This window comes from Phyllobates terribilis, unplaced genomic scaffold, assembly GCF_046119375.1.
Source record: "Phyllobates terribilis strain yellow unplaced genomic scaffold, ASM4611937v1 Scaffold_3__8_contigs__length_932513732, whole genome shotgun sequence".
NCBI lineage: Eukaryota > Metazoa > Chordata > Amphibia > Anura > Dendrobatidae > Phyllobates > Phyllobates terribilis.
The window spans coordinates 894165594-894184022 of NW_027362763.1; positions in this window are offsets into that span (position 1 = coordinate 894165594).

Below are 18429 nucleotides of genomic sequence, written 5' to 3' on the forward strand. Positions count from 1 at the left end.
CAGGCATACCATCATGCAAAAGCAGCTAATAGGACATCCTTATTGGTCCCTAAGGTGAGAAATGAAGACAATGGCTTAGTATGTCTAATAGGGATCTTTGATGACAAATCTAAGAAAGTAATGAATGTCCTCCATACTTCTGGGATGTTTTGAATTTGGATCCGGACCTTAAGGGTGCTATCACCCCTCACCCTTCAGTGACGTATCGTATTTGTCGAAATTTAAAAGATTGTCTGGTCCATAGCCATCTACAACCAGATAAGGCAGATCATACTTGGCTAAATCGTACAAATCTGGTCGGTACGTTTAGATGTGGGGCCTGTAAGGCCTGTGATTCTATAGTGAAGAAATCATCATTCACCAGTGATATTACTGGTAAAATCTACCAGAATAGAGAGTTTATTAACTGCCTAACGGAGGGCATTGTATATCTGGCAAAATGTGACTGCCCCAAAACGTATGTAGGGAAAACTATTAGACAATTTCTTGTTAGAATTCTCGAACACCAAGGGGATATTCGGAGAATAGAAGATACACCTATCTCTAGGCACATTTGGGAAGTATATGGCGGTGATATTTAGGCTATAGGCTTTCAGGGTATTGAAAAAATCAGAACATCTCAAAGGGGGGGTGATCATGACAACAAAATTCAAAGAAAAGAAACCCAGTGGATTTACAGATTAAAAACTGTTGCTCCAATGGGTCTAAATGAATGTATGTCTTTTACTGCATTCATATAATAACTGTGGAAGGTTGGGAATATATGGTTGGGAATGATATTTAATAGCAAGGAGCAGCTGGATAATTAATAGCAAAGAGCATTTGGATATATAGCATTAGCATCTCTATGCTTGTCGAAGGACTAACCATACTTATTAAAACTGACATACTTTAGTTTCCCCAATCCTGGTGAACTTTATTTATAAAGATGCTATACTGTTTTTATTGGATATTCTGGCTTTCTGATGTATACATCCATGTTAATAATGGGTTAAAAGTTTGTTTACGTTACCAGCTGACATCAGGATGCAGTCTGCCTATCTGTGCTGTGGTATCGATGATGACTCCACCCTCTGTGACGCGTGAATCCTTGCATGTGACATGGCAACTCCTTATATGGCCCAAAGGGAGGGGGTCTGTGAGTGGCCCATGTCACGTCATTGAAGGGGGGAGGAGTGTTATCTATAAGAGTTCGGCGTCCATGTCGCCACATGCAGTTCTTATAACAGCTGGGAGCAGAGACTCCTGCAAATGCATTATCAAATAATATAGTGTCTTAGCTAGTGTTGAGCCACCCCTGTAGTGTTCGGGTTCGGTTCGGTTCGTCGAACACCGGGATGTTCGTGGAACTGTTCGTCGAACACCTTAGAACACTGTCGAACACCGTCGAACACCGTTAAAACCAATGGCATTCAAATAAAAATACATAGAAAACACGTTCAAAGGTGTCCAAAAGCTGACAAATTGCTCAGAAGACACTCTCTTTAAAAAAGTCAGCCGGCAATTCAGCATCGATACCCGACAATTTAGAACAGAAAGAATAGAGCATCACACATAGATTAGAGAGATAGAAACATGTCAGTCACATATATAAGAAGTACAGTGACAGTGTTGGTTACTGTATTTGTCATTTAGTGTTAAAGGATTTATTAAAAAAAATCATAGTGTTTTCATGCACCGTCTCTTTAAAAAAGCCGGCCGGCAATTCAGCATCGGTACCCGACAATTTAGAACAGAAAGAATAGAGCATCACACATAGATTAGATGGATAGAAACATGTCAGTCACATATATAATAAGTACAGTGATAGTGTTGATTACTGTACTTGGAATTTAGTGTTAAAATAAAGGATTTATAAAAAAAAAAAATTGGTGCGGGGTTCCCCGTAATTTTAGTCTCTAGCGGAGGTTAAGATGGCTGGGGCAGATGTTTGAAGCTTGGGAAGGGGGTAATACCCACGGAGCTTCCCAGGCTACTAATATCAGCCCCCAGCTGAATACCTAGACTTTACTAGCTATTAAAATGGGGGACCCCCCCAAAAAAATAACGTGGGGTCCCCCCTATTTAAATAGCTAGCAAAGGCTAGGCAGACAGCTGGGGGCTGATATTAATAGCCCAGGAAGGGTGCCATGAATATTGGCCCCCTCCCAGGCTAGAAACACCAGCCCTCAGCCACCCCAGAAATGGCGCATCCATAGGATACGCCAATTCTGGCACTTAGCCTCGCTCTCCCCACTGCCCTGTAGCGGTGGCAGTGGGGTAATAGGGCTGGGGTTGATGTCAGCTTATAATGCCAGCTGACATCAAGCCCAGGTTAGTAATGGAGAGGCGTCTATAAGACACCCCCATTACTAACCCCATAGTCAAAGTTAAAAAAAAACACAAACACCCAGAATAAAGTCCTTTAATTGAAATAAACACACAATTCTTAATTGTTCTAAATTAAACCATACTTACCGTCGCGCCCATTCCAGCTGAAGCCAAAGATCTCCTGCAATAAAAGTAAAATAATAAACCAACATCATCCTTACCATTCCAAGGTTACCAGGACGGCTCCAGCTCTGCTACATTCACATGACAGGCTGGATCGTAGCAGAACGCTGCCATCCAGCTTGCCATGCCGCAGACACTGAGAAGCGCAGGCATTCTTACGCTCCTCAGTGTCTAGCTGTGACGGCATCCAGATGAGCCGAGTTCATGTCCAATGAACTCAGCTCACCCCATGCACGTCACTCACAGCGTGGGAAAATTCTCCTGCACTTGCCGTGAGCGCAGGAGAATTCTCTCAAGCTCACCGCAAGTGCAGGAGAATTTTCCCACGCTGTCAGTGACGTGCATGAGGTGAGCTGAGTTCATTGAACATGAACTCGGCTCATCTGGATGCCGTCACAGCCAGACACTGAGGAGCGCAATCATGCCTGCGCTTCTCAGTGTCTGCGGCATGGCAAGCTGGATGGCACCTTTCGGCTGCGATCCAGCCTGTCATGTGAATGTAGCAGAGCTGGAGCCGTCCTGGGAACCATGGAAAGGTAAAGATGATGTTGGTTTATTAATTTACTTTTATTGCAGAAGACATTGGCTTCAGCTGGAATGGGTGTGATGATAAGTATGGTTTAATTTAGAACATTAAAAAATTGTGTGTTTATTTCAATTAAAGGACTTTATTCTGTGTGTTGTGTTTTTTTTAAATACTTTACTAGAAATTCATGGCGGTCATGTCTAATATTGGTGTGACCCCATGAATTTCGGACTTAGGGCCAGCTGATAATAACAAGCTGGCCCTAACCCCTTTAATACCCAGTGAGCCACCGCACCAGGGCCCTGGGTGAGTTGGGTACAGCGCCAGAAGATGGCACTTCTATGAACGAGCCATTTTCTGGGGTGGCTGCGGACTGCAATTTGCAGCGGGGGGGGGGGGCAGAAGGCTTGGGCCTCCCTGCACTGCGGATTCCAACCCCCAGCTGCCTAGTTGTACCTGGCTGGACACAAAAATAGGGCGAAGCCCCATGTATTTTTTTTTTTATTATTTCATGAAATTCATGAAATAATTTAAAAAAAAGGTCTTCCCTGTATTTTGATTTCCAGCCAGGTACAAATAGGCATCTGGGGGTTGGGGGCAGCCCGTTCCTGCCTGCTGTACCTGGCTAGACACAAAAATAGGGCGAAGCCCCATGTATTTTTTTTTTAATTATTTCATGAAATTCATGAAATAACTAAAAAAAAAAAGGACTTCCCTATATTGTTGTGTCTGGCCAGGTACAAATAGGCAGCTGGTGGTTGGGGACAGCCCGTTCCTGCCTGCTGTACCTGGCTGGACACAAAAATAGGACGAAGCCCCACGTCAATTTTTTTAAATTATTTCATGAATATTTTTGTGTCCAGCCAGGTACAACTAGGCAGCTGGGGGCTGGAATCCGCAGCGCAGGGAGTCCCAAGCTTTCTGCCCCCCCCCGCTGCAAATTGCAGTCCGCACCCTGGTGCGGTGGCTCACTGGGTAATAAAGGGGTTAGGGCCTGCTTGGTATTATCAGCTGGCCCTAAGCCCAAAATTCATGAGGTTACGACAATATTAGACATGACCGCCATGAATTTCTAGTAAAGTATTTAAAAAAAACACAACACCCAGAATAAAGTCCTTTAATTGAAATAAACACACAATTTTTTAATGTTCTAAATTAAACCATACTTATCATCACGCCTATTCCAGCTGAAGCCAATGTCTTCTGCAATAAAAGTAAATTAATAAACCAACATCATCTTTACCTTTCCATGGTTCCCAGGACGGCTCCAGCTCTGCTACATTCACATGACAGGCTGGATCGCAGCCGAAAGCTGCCATCCAGCTTGCCATGCCGCAGACACTGAGAAGTGCAGGCATGATTGCGCTCCTCAGTGTCTGGCTGTGACGGCATCCAGATGAGCCGAGTTCATGTTCAATGAACTCAGCTCACCTCATGCACGTCACTGACAGCGTGGGAAAATTCTCCTGCACTTGCGGTAAGCTTGAGAGAATTCTCCTGCGCTCACAGCAAGTGCAGGAGAATTTTCCCACGCTGTGAGTGACATGGACATGAACTCGGCTCATCTGGATGCCGTCACAGCGAGACACTGAGGAGCGCAAGAATGCCTGCGCTTCTCAGTGTCTGCGGCATGGCAAGCTGGATGGCAGCTTTCGGCTGCGATCCAGCCTGTCATGTGAATGTAGCAGAGCTGGAGCCGTCCTGGGAACCATGGAAAGGTAAAGATGATGTTGGTTTATTATTTTACTTTTATTGCAGGAGATCGTTGGCTTCAGCTGGAATGGGCGTGATGGTAAGTATGGTTTAATTTAGAACAATAAAGAATTTGTGTGCTTATTTCAATTAAAGGACTTTATTCTGGGTGTTTGTGTTTTTTTTTAACTTTGACTATGGGGTTAGTAATGGGGGTGTCTTATAGACGCCTCTCCATTACTAACCTGGGCTTGATGTCAGCTGGCATTATAAGCTGACATCAACCCCAGACCTATTACCCCACTGCCACCGCTACAGGGCAGTGGGGAGAGCGAGGCTAAGTGCCAGAATTGGCGCATCCTATGGATGCGCCATTTCTGGGGCGGCTGAGGGCTGGTGTTTCTAGCCTGGGAGGGGGCCAATATTCATGGCACCCTTCCTGGGCTATTAATATCAGCCCCCAGCTGTCTGCCTAGCCTTTGCTAGCTATTAAAATAGGGGGGACCCCATGCTAGTAAAGGCTAGGTATTCAGCTGAGGGCTGATATTAGTAGCCTGGGAAGCTCCATGGGTATTACCCCCTTCCCAGGCTTCAAACATCTGCCCCAGCCGTCCGCTTAACCTCCGCTAGAGACTAAAATTACGGGGAACCCCACGCCATTTTTTTTTTAAGAAATCCTTAATTTTAACACTAAATGACAAGTACAGTAATCAACACTATCACTGTAGTTATTATATACAGTACAGACCAAAAGTTTGGACACACCTTCTCATTTAAAGATTTTTCTGTATTTTCATGACTATGAAAATTGTACATTCACACTGAAGGCATCAAAACTATGAATTAACACATGTGGAATTATATACTTAACAAAAAAGTGTGAAACAACTGAAAATATGTCTTATATTCTAGGTTCTTCAAAGTAGCCACCTTTTGCTTTGATGACTGCTTTGCACACTCTTGGTATTCTCTTGATGAGCTTCAAAAGGTAGTCACCGGAAATAGTCTTCCAGCAATCTTGAAGGAGTTCCCAGAGATGCTTAGCACTTCTTGGCCCTTGTGCCTTCACTCTGCGGTCCAACTCACCCCAAACCATCTCGATTGGGTTCAGGTCTGGTGACTGTGGAGGCCAGGTCACTCTCCTTCTTGGTCAAATAGCCCTTACACAGCCTGGAGGTGTGTTTGGGGTCATTGTCTGTAAGTGAAATAAAAAGAGCTGTGTCCTATGTAGACGTAGAGCTGCCATTGAGTCATCTGTGATTCAACAGAAATTTACAGGCAGTAAACCGATATTGCAGACCAATTGATTTTAGACAATAGCACAATATAGATATAATCGTGTTATCTGTATTAGTGGATTGTAGTTTATAAAAAGGATTAAGGGAAAAAGTCTGTCCTTCTTTGTATAACTACGACAATATATAAGATGTGAGGGGGTCTATAGTTCTATTTTCTGCAGAGGTCAAAGTGCAATAATAATCCCATGTTCCCCCTGTGGAAATAACTTATATTTGTCTAAGGGTTGGCAACTTAGGATACTGATGTATTGAGAATAGTCTAGACATTAGTTATTACACATTGAGTGATTGGTTTTAGAGAATGTTAATATCCTGAGTATGAACCGTGTGATAAAATAGGGGACATACAGGATAGACTGCATTCAATACGGTGGTTTTGTGCATAGTATTTTAAATATTTATAATAAAGTATCATTTTTTAATTATTGCTATTCCACCTCAGTCAGTGAGTTTTATACACCCTGCCTGTCTGATATCTCTGCAGATAGATTAGTCCTCAGAAGGACTGTTTGTTAAGATGGATATGTGTAATGTACGGTTTTTCTCCCTATACTACCTAATACACAAGCAAATATGTCCCTGACACAGCAGCACCTCTCCCAAAACAAGCAAATGGCGCAGAAAAACGGTGTTCTCTGGATTGCTTTTTAAGAAAATAATGAGGATTAAGATCCAAAGAAAATTATTCCTCGCCCCTGAGACCTGGGCCTTTGTATAGAAATATCTAACGGCAGCAGAAGGCAGAATTGGAATGGAGCCTCTTGTGCTACATGCACTGCAGTCTGCTATATACACCGCCTGCCTATACACCGTGCCTGCCTGATATCTCTGCAGATGGATTAGCCCTCAGAAGGACTGTTTATTAAGATGGATATGTGTAATGTACATTTTTTCTCCCTACACTACCTAATACACGATCAAATCTCTCTCTGACACAGCAGCAGCTCTCCCTACACTGTCTGATCTGGAGTGACTGTGACAAGCATGGCGGCGCCAGGTCTGATATAGACCTGATGACGCTGTGCGGCCAGCCAATCACTGTAATGTCCACAACCAACATGGCTACTGCATTACAGTGCATGGCAGGCAATCCCTGCATGTTCATTGGCTCTCTAAAGAGCGCCAAACATGCAGGGAGGGGACCCGAGTTCCCGCCCGGGAAACCCGGAAATACTCGGTGAGCGCCGAGCATCTCGAGCAGTGAGATGCTTGGGCGAGCACCGAGCAGTAGCGAGCATGCTCACTCAACACTACTGTACATTCCAGATTTGTCCACTGCACAATGTGCATAAGGTTTGTAAAAACTAGCGATATGGGTTGAGTCACGGTTGACGCACTATTTTGGCTGTGAAAGCTAGCTTGGCTTGTGCCATCAACATCTGAAAATCTGTAAAAAAAAAAAATGCCAAAAAAGCCTGTTGTTAAGGGACGTGGACATGGACGTGGTGTTGTCAGTGGTGCGCTGGAAGGCACTCAGTCTGTGTTAGGTCAGAAGAAGCTTGATGCATCCACTATGTTCCTGGAAAAATTTCACGGTCTGGAACATAGACGTGTGTGGAAGCCAGAAGAGCGAGAGCAGATTCTGTCTTGGAAAGCCGACAAGGCCTCTACGCATTTCTCAAGCAGCAACAAATCTTCCACGACTACACAGTCTACTGTGGATGCACAGAAGGCTGGTCCATCCAATCCTGAAGCTGGTTCTCCTTCCTCCCGCCATTATCAGTCACATGAGACATATGACCCCAAGCTTGGCCACTCCGAGGATCTGTTTGGTACGTATCCTTTGGTTGGCTCTGGCCTATCACCATGCAGCATTAAAGAGGGACAAAAGGAGGTGGCGTGCGTTGATGCTCAAGTATTTGAGGACCTACGGCCAGAAAAAAGCCACTTGGAGGAACGTCATTTACTGTCTCCAGAGGTGGACGCTGATGATGATTAGACACAGTTTCCATCAGGTCAGCCTTCAATGTCAACTGGGAAGAAGGATGAGATGGAAGAAGAGGTGGTCGATGAAGAGTCCACTCATCCGACCTGGACTGTTGGCACGCATAGCCATAACAGCAACACAGGAAGATGGTTATGTAACATCAACACTAGTGTTGAGCGAGCACTAAAATGCTCGGGTGCTCGAAGCTTGGGCCGAGCATCGCCCTAGGAAGCATTTCTGACCCCCAGGTCACTGCTGTCAACAACGTGGTCAGAGGTATTAAGCCACTTTTACGGGCTCACAATAAAACGTTCAAAAACAAAACTGAAACGGTTTTCCTGTGAAATATGTTAAGGAACTTCCTTTCCAGGGTAAAGACTTGTGTATAAGGTAAAATAAATAACCAAAAACAAAATTACTCCTTCACACCTTGGGCTATGTTCACAAGTAGCATTTTTTATGCGTTTTTGCACTTTTGTATTGCTTTCAACCGTGACAAATGCATTCACCGGGAAATGTCATTTTAACATTTTACAATCTTATCTGGCCATGTGCTGTGGCACATGCATACAGTGCTGAAAAGACATGGGAACAGCATGGGGAAGACCCCTGGAAGCATCTTTGACACCCAGGTCACTGCCTAAAAGTGTGCCCATCAGAAGTGATCCTTTCCGCATGAGAAGATGCAGACTTGCAACTATCCCCGTGCAAGTCCTTGTCCCAGGGCAGTGTTCAATTGTACCTCCCCCATTCCTTGCAATGCAAGCGCAAGTATGCAGCCTGCCACCCACCCACCCCCAGGCTGCAATACCATACTGCTAGCTTGCTTGCTCTTCAAATGGGGCCTTTTAGTTTGGAGGAGGCCGAAGCTGGCCACTACCTCATGGCTGCTTCGGCAGCGAGGTATCCATACTCAGTCCCCAGCCGCCCAGTGGCTGGGTGTCCACGCTCGGACCCCAGCCACCAGGGGGCGGCCGGGTGTCCACACACGCTCCCCAGCTGTCTGGGGGTGGCCGGGTGTCCATAAACTGTCCCCAGCCGCCAGCGTTTCTCCTTTGAACATCCCCCCACACACTTTTCTTAGCCCGGCCTGCTTTAGGGCAGCATTGGACGAGCCCACCAGAGAACCAGACTCCTCTGGTGGGCCCTGGCTTCTCCATCAGGGCAGTTGAGAGTGCCAAGGTGAGGAGCATGATGATGATGATAGAAGTTAGCATCTGCTTTGTTTTCTTGGAATGCAAGCGTAAATGTGCAACCAAACACCCACCCACCCCCAGGCTGCAATACCATACTGCTAGCTTGCACTTGAAATGGGGCCTTTTAGTTTGGAGGAGGCTGAAGCTGGCCACTACCTCATGGCTGCTTCGGCAGCAAGGTATCCATACTCAGTCCCCAGCCGCCCAGCGGCCAGGTGTCCACGCTCGGTCCCCAGCTGCCAGTGGGCGGCCGGGTGTCCACACATGCTCCCCAGCCGCCTGGGGGTGGCCGGGTGTCCATAAACGGTCCCCAGCCGCCCCCATTTCTCCTTGGAACATCCCCCCACACACTTTTCTTAGCCTGGCGTGCTTTAGGGCAGCATTGGACGAGCCCACCAAAGAACCAGACTCCTCCGGTGGGCCCTGGCTTCTTCATCAGGGGAGTTGAGAGTGCCAAGATGAGGAGCATGATGATGATGATAGAAGTTAGCGTCTGCTTTGTTTTCTTGGAAGGCAAGCGCATGTATGTAGTAGCGGCTAATACTGAGGTGGTCAGAGTTTTGGTGCATATCCTACCTCCTCCGAGGATTGCTGGATGTTTTCCTGCTACTATCCCAGTTCTATGACTCCCGTTAAAACAAAGCTTAAGCTGATGAATGATGGATGAGGTGGTGGCAAAGGAGATAGAGCAGGAGGAACAGGGACCATTCACATCAATATCAGGCCAGTCAAACACACATGTCTTGTAGGATATGTTTCTGTACCAAAAGGAGCAGTTCGGCTACAAAGTTATAGGGAATACAGTGAGTGCAATGCCAACCAAAAATTTTGAGGCACTCCAATGCCCCTTGGAAGTGACATGGAGGTCAGAGGGCCTTAACTAAACCCTTTTTTCCATTTATAGCAACTGGGTCTCCTGTGCACTGTTGGCCTAAGCAGTGAATGGATGGCTTTCCAAAAATTGAGACGAACTGCAATGCCCCTTGAAACAGACGTGGATTACGGCTTACTAAAAACTTTCTACACATTATTGGGGAGTGGGACTCCCTTAGTGTTCACCTATGCATTGAAAAGCAAAAGCTGAATAAAATTAGGAGGAAATGCAATGCCCGTTGGAAGAATGGTGGAGGTCGCAGTGGAATAAAAAGACAATATCAATGCCCCTTGGAAAAGTGGTAGAGGTCGCAGTAGCTTAACAAGACAGTTTTAATGCCCCTTGGAGAAGTGGTGGAGGTCGGAGTAGCTTAACAAGACAGTTTTAATGCCCTTGGAGAAGTGGTGGAGGTCGCAATAGCTTAACAAGACGGTTTGAATGTCCCTTGGAAGAGACGTGGAGGTCGCAGTAGCTTAACAAGACGGTTTTAATGCCCCTTAGAGAAGTAGTGGAGGTCGCAGTAGCTTAACAAGATGGTTTTAATGCCCCTTGGAAGAGAGGTGGAGGTCGCACAAGCTTAACAAGATGGTTTTAATGCCCCTGGGAAAAGTGGTGGAGGTCGCAGTAGCTTAACAAGATGGTTTTAATGCCCCTTGGAGAAGTAGTGGAGGTCGCAGAAGCTTAACAAGACGGTTTTAATGCCGCTTGGAAGAGAGGTAGAGGTCGCAGTAGCTTAACAAGACGGTTTTAATGCACCTGGGAAAAGTGGTGGAGGTGGCAGTAGCTTAACAAGATGGTTTTAATGCCCCTTGGAAGAATGGTGGAGTTCGCAGTAGCTTAACAAGACTGTTTTAATGCCCCTTGGAAGAGTCGTGGAGGTCGCAGTAGCTTAACAAGACGGTTTTAATGCCCCTTGGAAAAGTGGTGGAGGTCGCAGTAGCTTAACAAGATGGTTTTAATGCCCCTTGGAAGAGACGTGGAGGTCGCAGTAGCTTAACAAGACGGTTTTAATGCCACTTGGGAAAGTGGTGGAGGTCGCAGTAGCTTAACAAGATGGTTTTAATGCCCCTTGGAAGAGACGTGGAGGTCGCAGTAGCTTAACAAGATGATTTTAATGCCCCTTGGAGAAGTCTTGCAGGTCGCAGTAGCTTAACAAGAGGTTTTTAATGCCCCTTGGAAAAGTGGTGGAGGTCGCAGTAGCTTAACAAGACTGTTTTAATGCCCCTTGGAAGAATGGTGCAGGTCGCAGTAGCTTAACAAGACGGTTTAAATGCCCCTTGGAAGAGCCATGCAGCACTGCATCTTAAAAACATTATTCCCATTATTGGGGAGTGGGTCTCCCAGAGTCTTTGCCTATGCCTTCCAAGCAAAAGCTGCCAAAAATTAGGAGGGAGGAACTTGCAATGCTGGCAACACGGACCAAGGTCACCCTGGTGGTATAGTGGTGGTGGAGGCTGAGGATAAGGAGAAGAGCAAAATACAGCCGAAATGAGGAAGAGTATCCCCATGTGTAGGTGTGAAGCGGTGCATGGGAATACACCTCCTGAAATAACACAGTGGATTTGACTTTATGTTACTCTGCTGTCATTCGGTGGTGATGAGAAGTCTGGCCCAATCCAGCCCTTGTTCATTTTGATAAGGGTCAGCTTGTCTGCATTGTCAGTTGATAGGCGAGTGCGCTTATCTGTTATAATTCCCCCAGCGGCACTAAAAACATGCTCCGATAACACGCTACTGGCAGGGCAGGCCAGGACCTCCAAGGCGTACAGAGTGAGTTCATTCCAAGTGTCCAGCTTGGAAACCCAATAATTAAAAGGCACAGAGGAATCACGGAGGACGCTGGTACGGTCGGCAAGGTATTTCCTCACCATCTTTTGAAACTTTCCACTCCTTGTGAGAGTACCCTCCGCCTCAGGGCCTGTAAGCTGGGCGGGTCTCAGAAAATTGTCCCAGAACATTTACAGTGTTCCCCTGCCTCTGCTGGATTGGAATTGCGTCTCTCTCGCCTGTACGCCTTGGTTGGGCAACGAACTGTGACCTCTGCCGCTAACGTGTTCAGATGGGAATTTTTTTACCAGTTCTGCAGTAAGGGCCTTCTGGTACTGCCCCATTTTTGTAGACCTCTCCACCTCAGGATTAAGAGAGTGAAAGTTCTCCTTGTAGCGGGGGTCTAAAAGAGTCACCAACCAGTAATGACTGTCACCCAACATTTTTAGAACGCGAGGGTCACGGTTAAGGCAGCGTAACATAAAGTCAGCCATGCGTGCCAGACTGGTAACGGGCAAGACTTCCGTGTCCTCACCAAGATGATGACTGACCATGCTCTCCTCCTCCTCCCCCCTGTCCTCAGGCCACCCACGCTGAACCGACGGTATGACAGTTGTACAGGTACTACCGTCTACAGCGCATGATACCAGCTCCTGTTGTTCCTCCTCCTCCTCTCCCTCATTGTCCCCCAAAGCACGTTGGGATGAGATGAGGCTCGGCTGTGTGTAATCGCCCGCTATGGCTTCTTGATCCATCTCATCATACTCTGGCTACAATGCCTCCTCTTTAATTCTCTGCAGAGAATGTTGCAAAAGACAGACAAGTGGGACACTAATGATGGCATCATCGCCACTCACCATCTTGGTGGACCCCTCAAAGTTTGTCTGGATGGTACATATGTCAGACATCCAGGTCCACTTCTGAGGTCTTATGTGTGGAGTCTGACCTGAATATCGACGGCCTTGTTGCAGCTGGTACTCCACAACTGCTCTCTTCTGCTCACAAATCCTTTGCAACATGTGGAGGGTAGAGTTCCAACGTGTGGGACATCACACACCAGTCGGTGTGCCGGAAGCTGCAACGCTGCTGCAACACAGCAAGGGCGGCGGAAGCTGTAGCCGACTTGCGAAAATGAGCTGACAGGCAGCGTAGCTTTGACGAGCAGACTGGCAACTCGGGGTACGATTTAAGAAACCACTGAACCACGAGGTTAAGCACATGAGCCAGGCATTGTACGTGTGTGATCTCGCCTCACCTCAGAGCCGCCACCAGGTTACGGCCATTGTCACACACGACCATGCCTGGATGTAGGTTCAGTGGTCTCAGCCACAGATCTGCCTGCTCTTTCACAGCTGTCCACAAATCACAAGCAGTGTGAGGTTTATCACCTAAGCTTATGTGTTTCAGCACAGCCTGTTGCCGCTTGGCTGAGGCAGTACTGCAGTGCTTCCACCTTGTAACTAATGTGGTGATATCTGACATGGAGGCTGAACATGAGGAGGAGGATGATGCGCAGGAGCTGTACACTGTGGGGGCAACTCTGACTGACATAGGGCCCGCAATCCTCAGTGTGGGGAGGATGTGTTCCCTCCCAAGGTCCAACTGGGTCCCGGCTTCCACTATGTTTACCCAGTGTGCCGTCAGGGAGATGTACCGTCCCTGGCCAAAAGCACTTTTCCACGTGTCCGTTGTCAGGTGGACTCTCCCAGTAACTGCATTGTTGAGGGCACGGCAGATGTTTTGGGACACATGCTTGTGTAGTGCTGGGATGGCACACCGGGCAATATAGTGTCGTCTGGGGACCGAGTACCGAGGGACAGCCACCGCCATAAGATTGATTCCGTCTCCACCAGCCTAAAAGGCAGCATTTCCAACGCAAGCAGTCGTGAAATGAGCGAATTTAGGACTCTGGCCTGTGGGGCGTTGGCTGCGAATTTGTGCTTTCGTTCAAAGCTCTGGGATATGGACAACTGAACGCTGCGTTGGGACGTGGATGTGGACGTTGATGCTGTTTCTTGAGAAACTGCCATAACAAGTGAAGACTGAGAGGAGGGGGCATCTTTGCATGCAGTATGGACAGGGGATTGCCTTGCACACACAACAGGGGGTTCTCTTACATGCACAACAGCGGAAGAAGCAGTGGTGACACCCGCTGACACTGGTAGTGCACCCTGGGGTTCGCCCCACAAAGTCGGTGGCTTTGCTGACATGTGCCTGATCTTGCTGGTGGTGGTCAGGCTGGTAGTTTTGTCACCCCTGCTGATGCTGGCCTTACAGGTGGTACAAATGGCCTTTTTGGGGTTACCAGCAGAGTCTTTAAAAAAATTCCAGACTCTGGAAGACCTACCGGTTGTACTGGCAATGTCCCTCGTGTTGGTGTTACGGGGAACGGTTGCCCGCCTTCTGTCTTCGGCCACTACACTGCCTCTTCCTGCCTGTTGGGGTACTCTGCCTCCCTCTCCCTGTGTGCTACTGGCCTCACTCTGCGTGTCCTCCTGCCACGTTGGGTCAGTTACTAGATCATCCACCACCTCCTCCTCTTCCACTTCCACAGCACGGTCCTCCTCCTCACTTTGTGGCAATTGTGTCTCGTCATTGTCCACCTCGTGACAAATTGCCAGCGTTGCCTTCCTGTGGCCGTGGCTGTTCAAATATTTGGCCATCGCTACATGGGATCTCCTCTTCCACCACTTCAAGCGGAGCAGACGAGGGGCACAAATATGGATATGGACCAGTGAACAGCTCTTCAGAGTATCCATTTGTGGGATCAGTTGCTGTCTGACGACACTCGGCATGGTGGGAGGAAGGAGCATCAGGGTGAGGAGGAGTATGCGGTCGAGACTCATGGCTACTAACATTTGACCGTGTGGAAGACAGACCGGAGGTGGTGGTGCCCAGGTGAGTGGAAGTATTATCTGCTATCCAATTAATAACCTGTTCTCACTTATCAGTTCGCAATAGTGGTGCTGTTGTGTGCTTCCCTAGTAATTCGGTCAAGAACTGGGAGCAAGAAGATGTAGCTGTTGGTTGTGGCACATTTTCACCTTGGCCACAGCCCCGTCCTCTGCACGCACCTTCACCAGAACATCCAGTTCCACGTCCCTTGCCACGCGCTTTGCCCATTGTAAATGAAGTAAAATAGCTTACACTCGCACTATCAATGGCAAAAGGGTAATAAAGTAGGAGATTTGAACCGTGGAAGAGGAAAACCACAGTTCTAGTTATCTGGCCTATAACAGAATCTGTTAAACAGATATATTTGTGTCTGAACAGTCAGCGAGACACTCAAAATGTTTTTTTTGTATGCAAAAAGGTGGATTACACCCAGATTTGAACCGTGGAAGAGGAAATCCACAGTTCAAGTTATCTGGCCTACACCAGAATCTTTTAAACAGATATATTTGTGTCTGAACAGTCAGCGAGAGACTCAAAATGTTTTTTTTATGGAAAAAAGGCAAAAAAGTTGATAATACAGAGATTTGAACCGTGAAACTGCAAAACCACAGTTCTAGTTATCTGGCCTACACCAGAATCTTTTAAACAGATATATTTGTGGCTGAACAGTCAGCAAGACACTCAAAATGTTTTTTTTCATGGAAAAAAGGCAAAAAAGTGGATAATACAGAGATTTGAACCGGGGAACTGCAAAACCACAGTTCTAGTTATCTGGCCTTCACCAGAATCTTTTAAACAGATATATTTGTGTCTGAACAGTCAGCAAGACACTCAAAATGTTTTTTTTTTATGGAAAAAAGGCAAAAAGTGGACAACACAGAGATTTAAGCCGTGGAACTGCAAAACCACAGTTTTAGTTATCTGGCCTACACAAGACTCTTTTAAACAGATATATTTGAGTCTGAACACTCACAGACACACTAAAAAAAATTTTTTTTTGGGGGGGGAATACCAAACGTTAATAAGACGGGTATTTGTACAGTCTGACTGAGGGAAAAAAAAAAATAGAGGATTTAGATGAAAAAAAAAGGATTTTTCCTGGTCCCTGAGACCTGGGGCTAAATCTAGCAATTTGAAAAGCAGCACACAGGACTGTAATGCAGTGTTTGTTGGTATAACCACTGCGTCTCCTATACAGCCTGCCTGCCTGCTTGATATCTGGGATGGATATTAGTCCCGAGAAGGACTGTTTGTTTGATTTTGCAGGCTTTAGAGACCCTACACTACCTATTTCGCAGTATAAATCTCTCCCTAGCTCAGCAGCACTCTCCCTACACCGTCTGATCCGGAGCGACTGTGTCCAAGATGGCGGCGCCCGGTTTTAAATACTCGAGGTGACGCTGTGCGGCCAGCCAATCACTGTAATGCCCATAACCAACATGGCTGCGGCATTACAGTGACTGGTTGGCAATCCCTGCATGTTCATTGGCTCTGTAAAGAGTGCCAAACATGCAGGGTGGAGACCCGAGCTCCTGCCCGAGTTACCTGGAAATGCTCGGAGCTCTCTGAATATCCCGAGTAGTGAGATGCTTGGGCGAGTACCAAGCAGTGTCGAGCATGCTCGCTCATCACTACAAATCAGGTTTTTGTGTCCTCTCCTGCTACCAACAATCAGAAGTTTGCTACCAAGGGTATATCAGACATGTGTTAGTATGTCCTTGTGTATTATGCATCACAGCAAAAGGAAGAGGATACAGCTGTTTTGAAGGAATTAACGGGCACATGGAGGATAAAGCTGTCTCTAAAAGGATCATCTGGAAGAAGTGTCCATGGCTGCTTCTAAAGGGTTAATATGCAACAAAAAGAAATATTTTCCTGTAAATGGTTAATTTTATTCTGACTACATACAGTACACACATAGTCAGGAGCAGAAGCAGCCACAATACAGAAAAAAGCTTACATGATTTACCTATGTTGTTTATAATTCTATTCCCCACCTCCTCCCCATGTTGCTCCATATTACATAGGTTTCTGTGTTACATCTCTTTGTATTTAGTATGTTTTAGCTCGAAGACAGACAGCAGCTCAGATATCCCTTGTGTTTACATGCTGCACATTCAGTCTTCCATTGCACAGTGTTATTTCCTAATTTTGAAGGAGGAAGTCTCACAAATCTATCAATTAGTAACACAATGGAGAGCCCAACATCGGTCAACTCCAAGTATCCTTTCTTAAAGATCCAGAGATTTCTTCATTAGATTAGATAATTTTTAACTTTTTACTTAACTGTACATATATTTCAATAGGGTTTTATTTAGATTCCCCTTCAGATCAAAAAAGTTTTCATTGATGTGATAGGTCCTTTTAAAAGTTTTTTTCCCTATCTTTAATATTTATAACACATTGACAGGATATGTCATAACTGTATGACTGATGTCAGTCCCACTTGTGGAACCAAAATCTATTTTGAGAATGGAGCTAAGTCCAGGGCTATTGTTAATTGAGCGAATTTGGCAATTGCCAGGGCCACATTTACAAAAGAACCCCTAGTAAGACCCTACACAGCTGCATATTTGGTGGGCAAGGTAATATGTGGCCAGCGTCATTATAAACCAGAATCTGCATTGATAATGACAAGTCTGCAATTTATATATATTTGTATAGTTTTTATTTTATTGCTTTTAAAAAATAATAAAAATTAATTTGGTTTGAGTAGCCATATTGTAACACCCATAACTTACGTGTCATCTATTGATTGAGCTGTGTTAGAACTTGCTCTTTTGCAGAGTGATCTCAAATAATTTAATATTTTCAAACATCAAACCTATTAATGCCACATATATTTTTCTTTTCATTCATCTAATGGGAAAAAAATGGCATATTAAAAGATTTTAGTTTCTTTTTTAGTTACATTACATTAGTTTGTAGTTGTTGACAATGACAGGTAAATCATTGACTATTTCAAGCTTCTTGAAGCAAATATTACTAAAGAAAAGGATTCTGTTTTGTTACATGCAGTGCCATAGGAAAATCCAATCAGTGGTTTAATACAAGTATTCTTGTTAAATCATAGCATGCAACAAAATCATCATAAAGTTGTTGGCTTTTAGTGACATACAATTGAAAGACCGTACATACCACATACTAAACTGAAAGACAAAATATCTTGCAATTTTGGGATAGAATATACAAAAATAAAAAGGAACACTGATTGACTATTTAATTCATTTTACCAGCAAAGCCATAGTTTAATAAAGAAACCACATGGACAGTCCTGCTCCAAAGATTGATGTAGAAATTAGATTTGCAATCATAAATACTGAAGCTAATTTCATCATAGCTTGTTCAGGATTTTATCACTTTTCACTTTTCTGCATGTTCCAAATGCCGAATGTTCATGCAAACAAGAAAACTTTTTCCATTCTTAACAAAGTAAAAAATTTTAAAACTAATATTTTTACCTAATAATCAAACTTCTCCTAATTAATGATGCTTAATTGTTCTTTATTAATTTCAACAAAATATTTTAATTGGAAAGTGAGACTTGCATAGCTGTATGTTTAGTAAGTCATCATTTGTTTTAAGGGCTTGCTTGCTACAGTGAGTGATGTTAATATTATGTTAACATAACAATTTCAATGGCACAAATGCTTGAAAACGCTATGACATTTAACAATGATACAATGACAATCAACATGATAAAAAAATATAGAAATTCTATTCCTTTCAGATTTCTAATGCATGCAGGATAATATTTACAG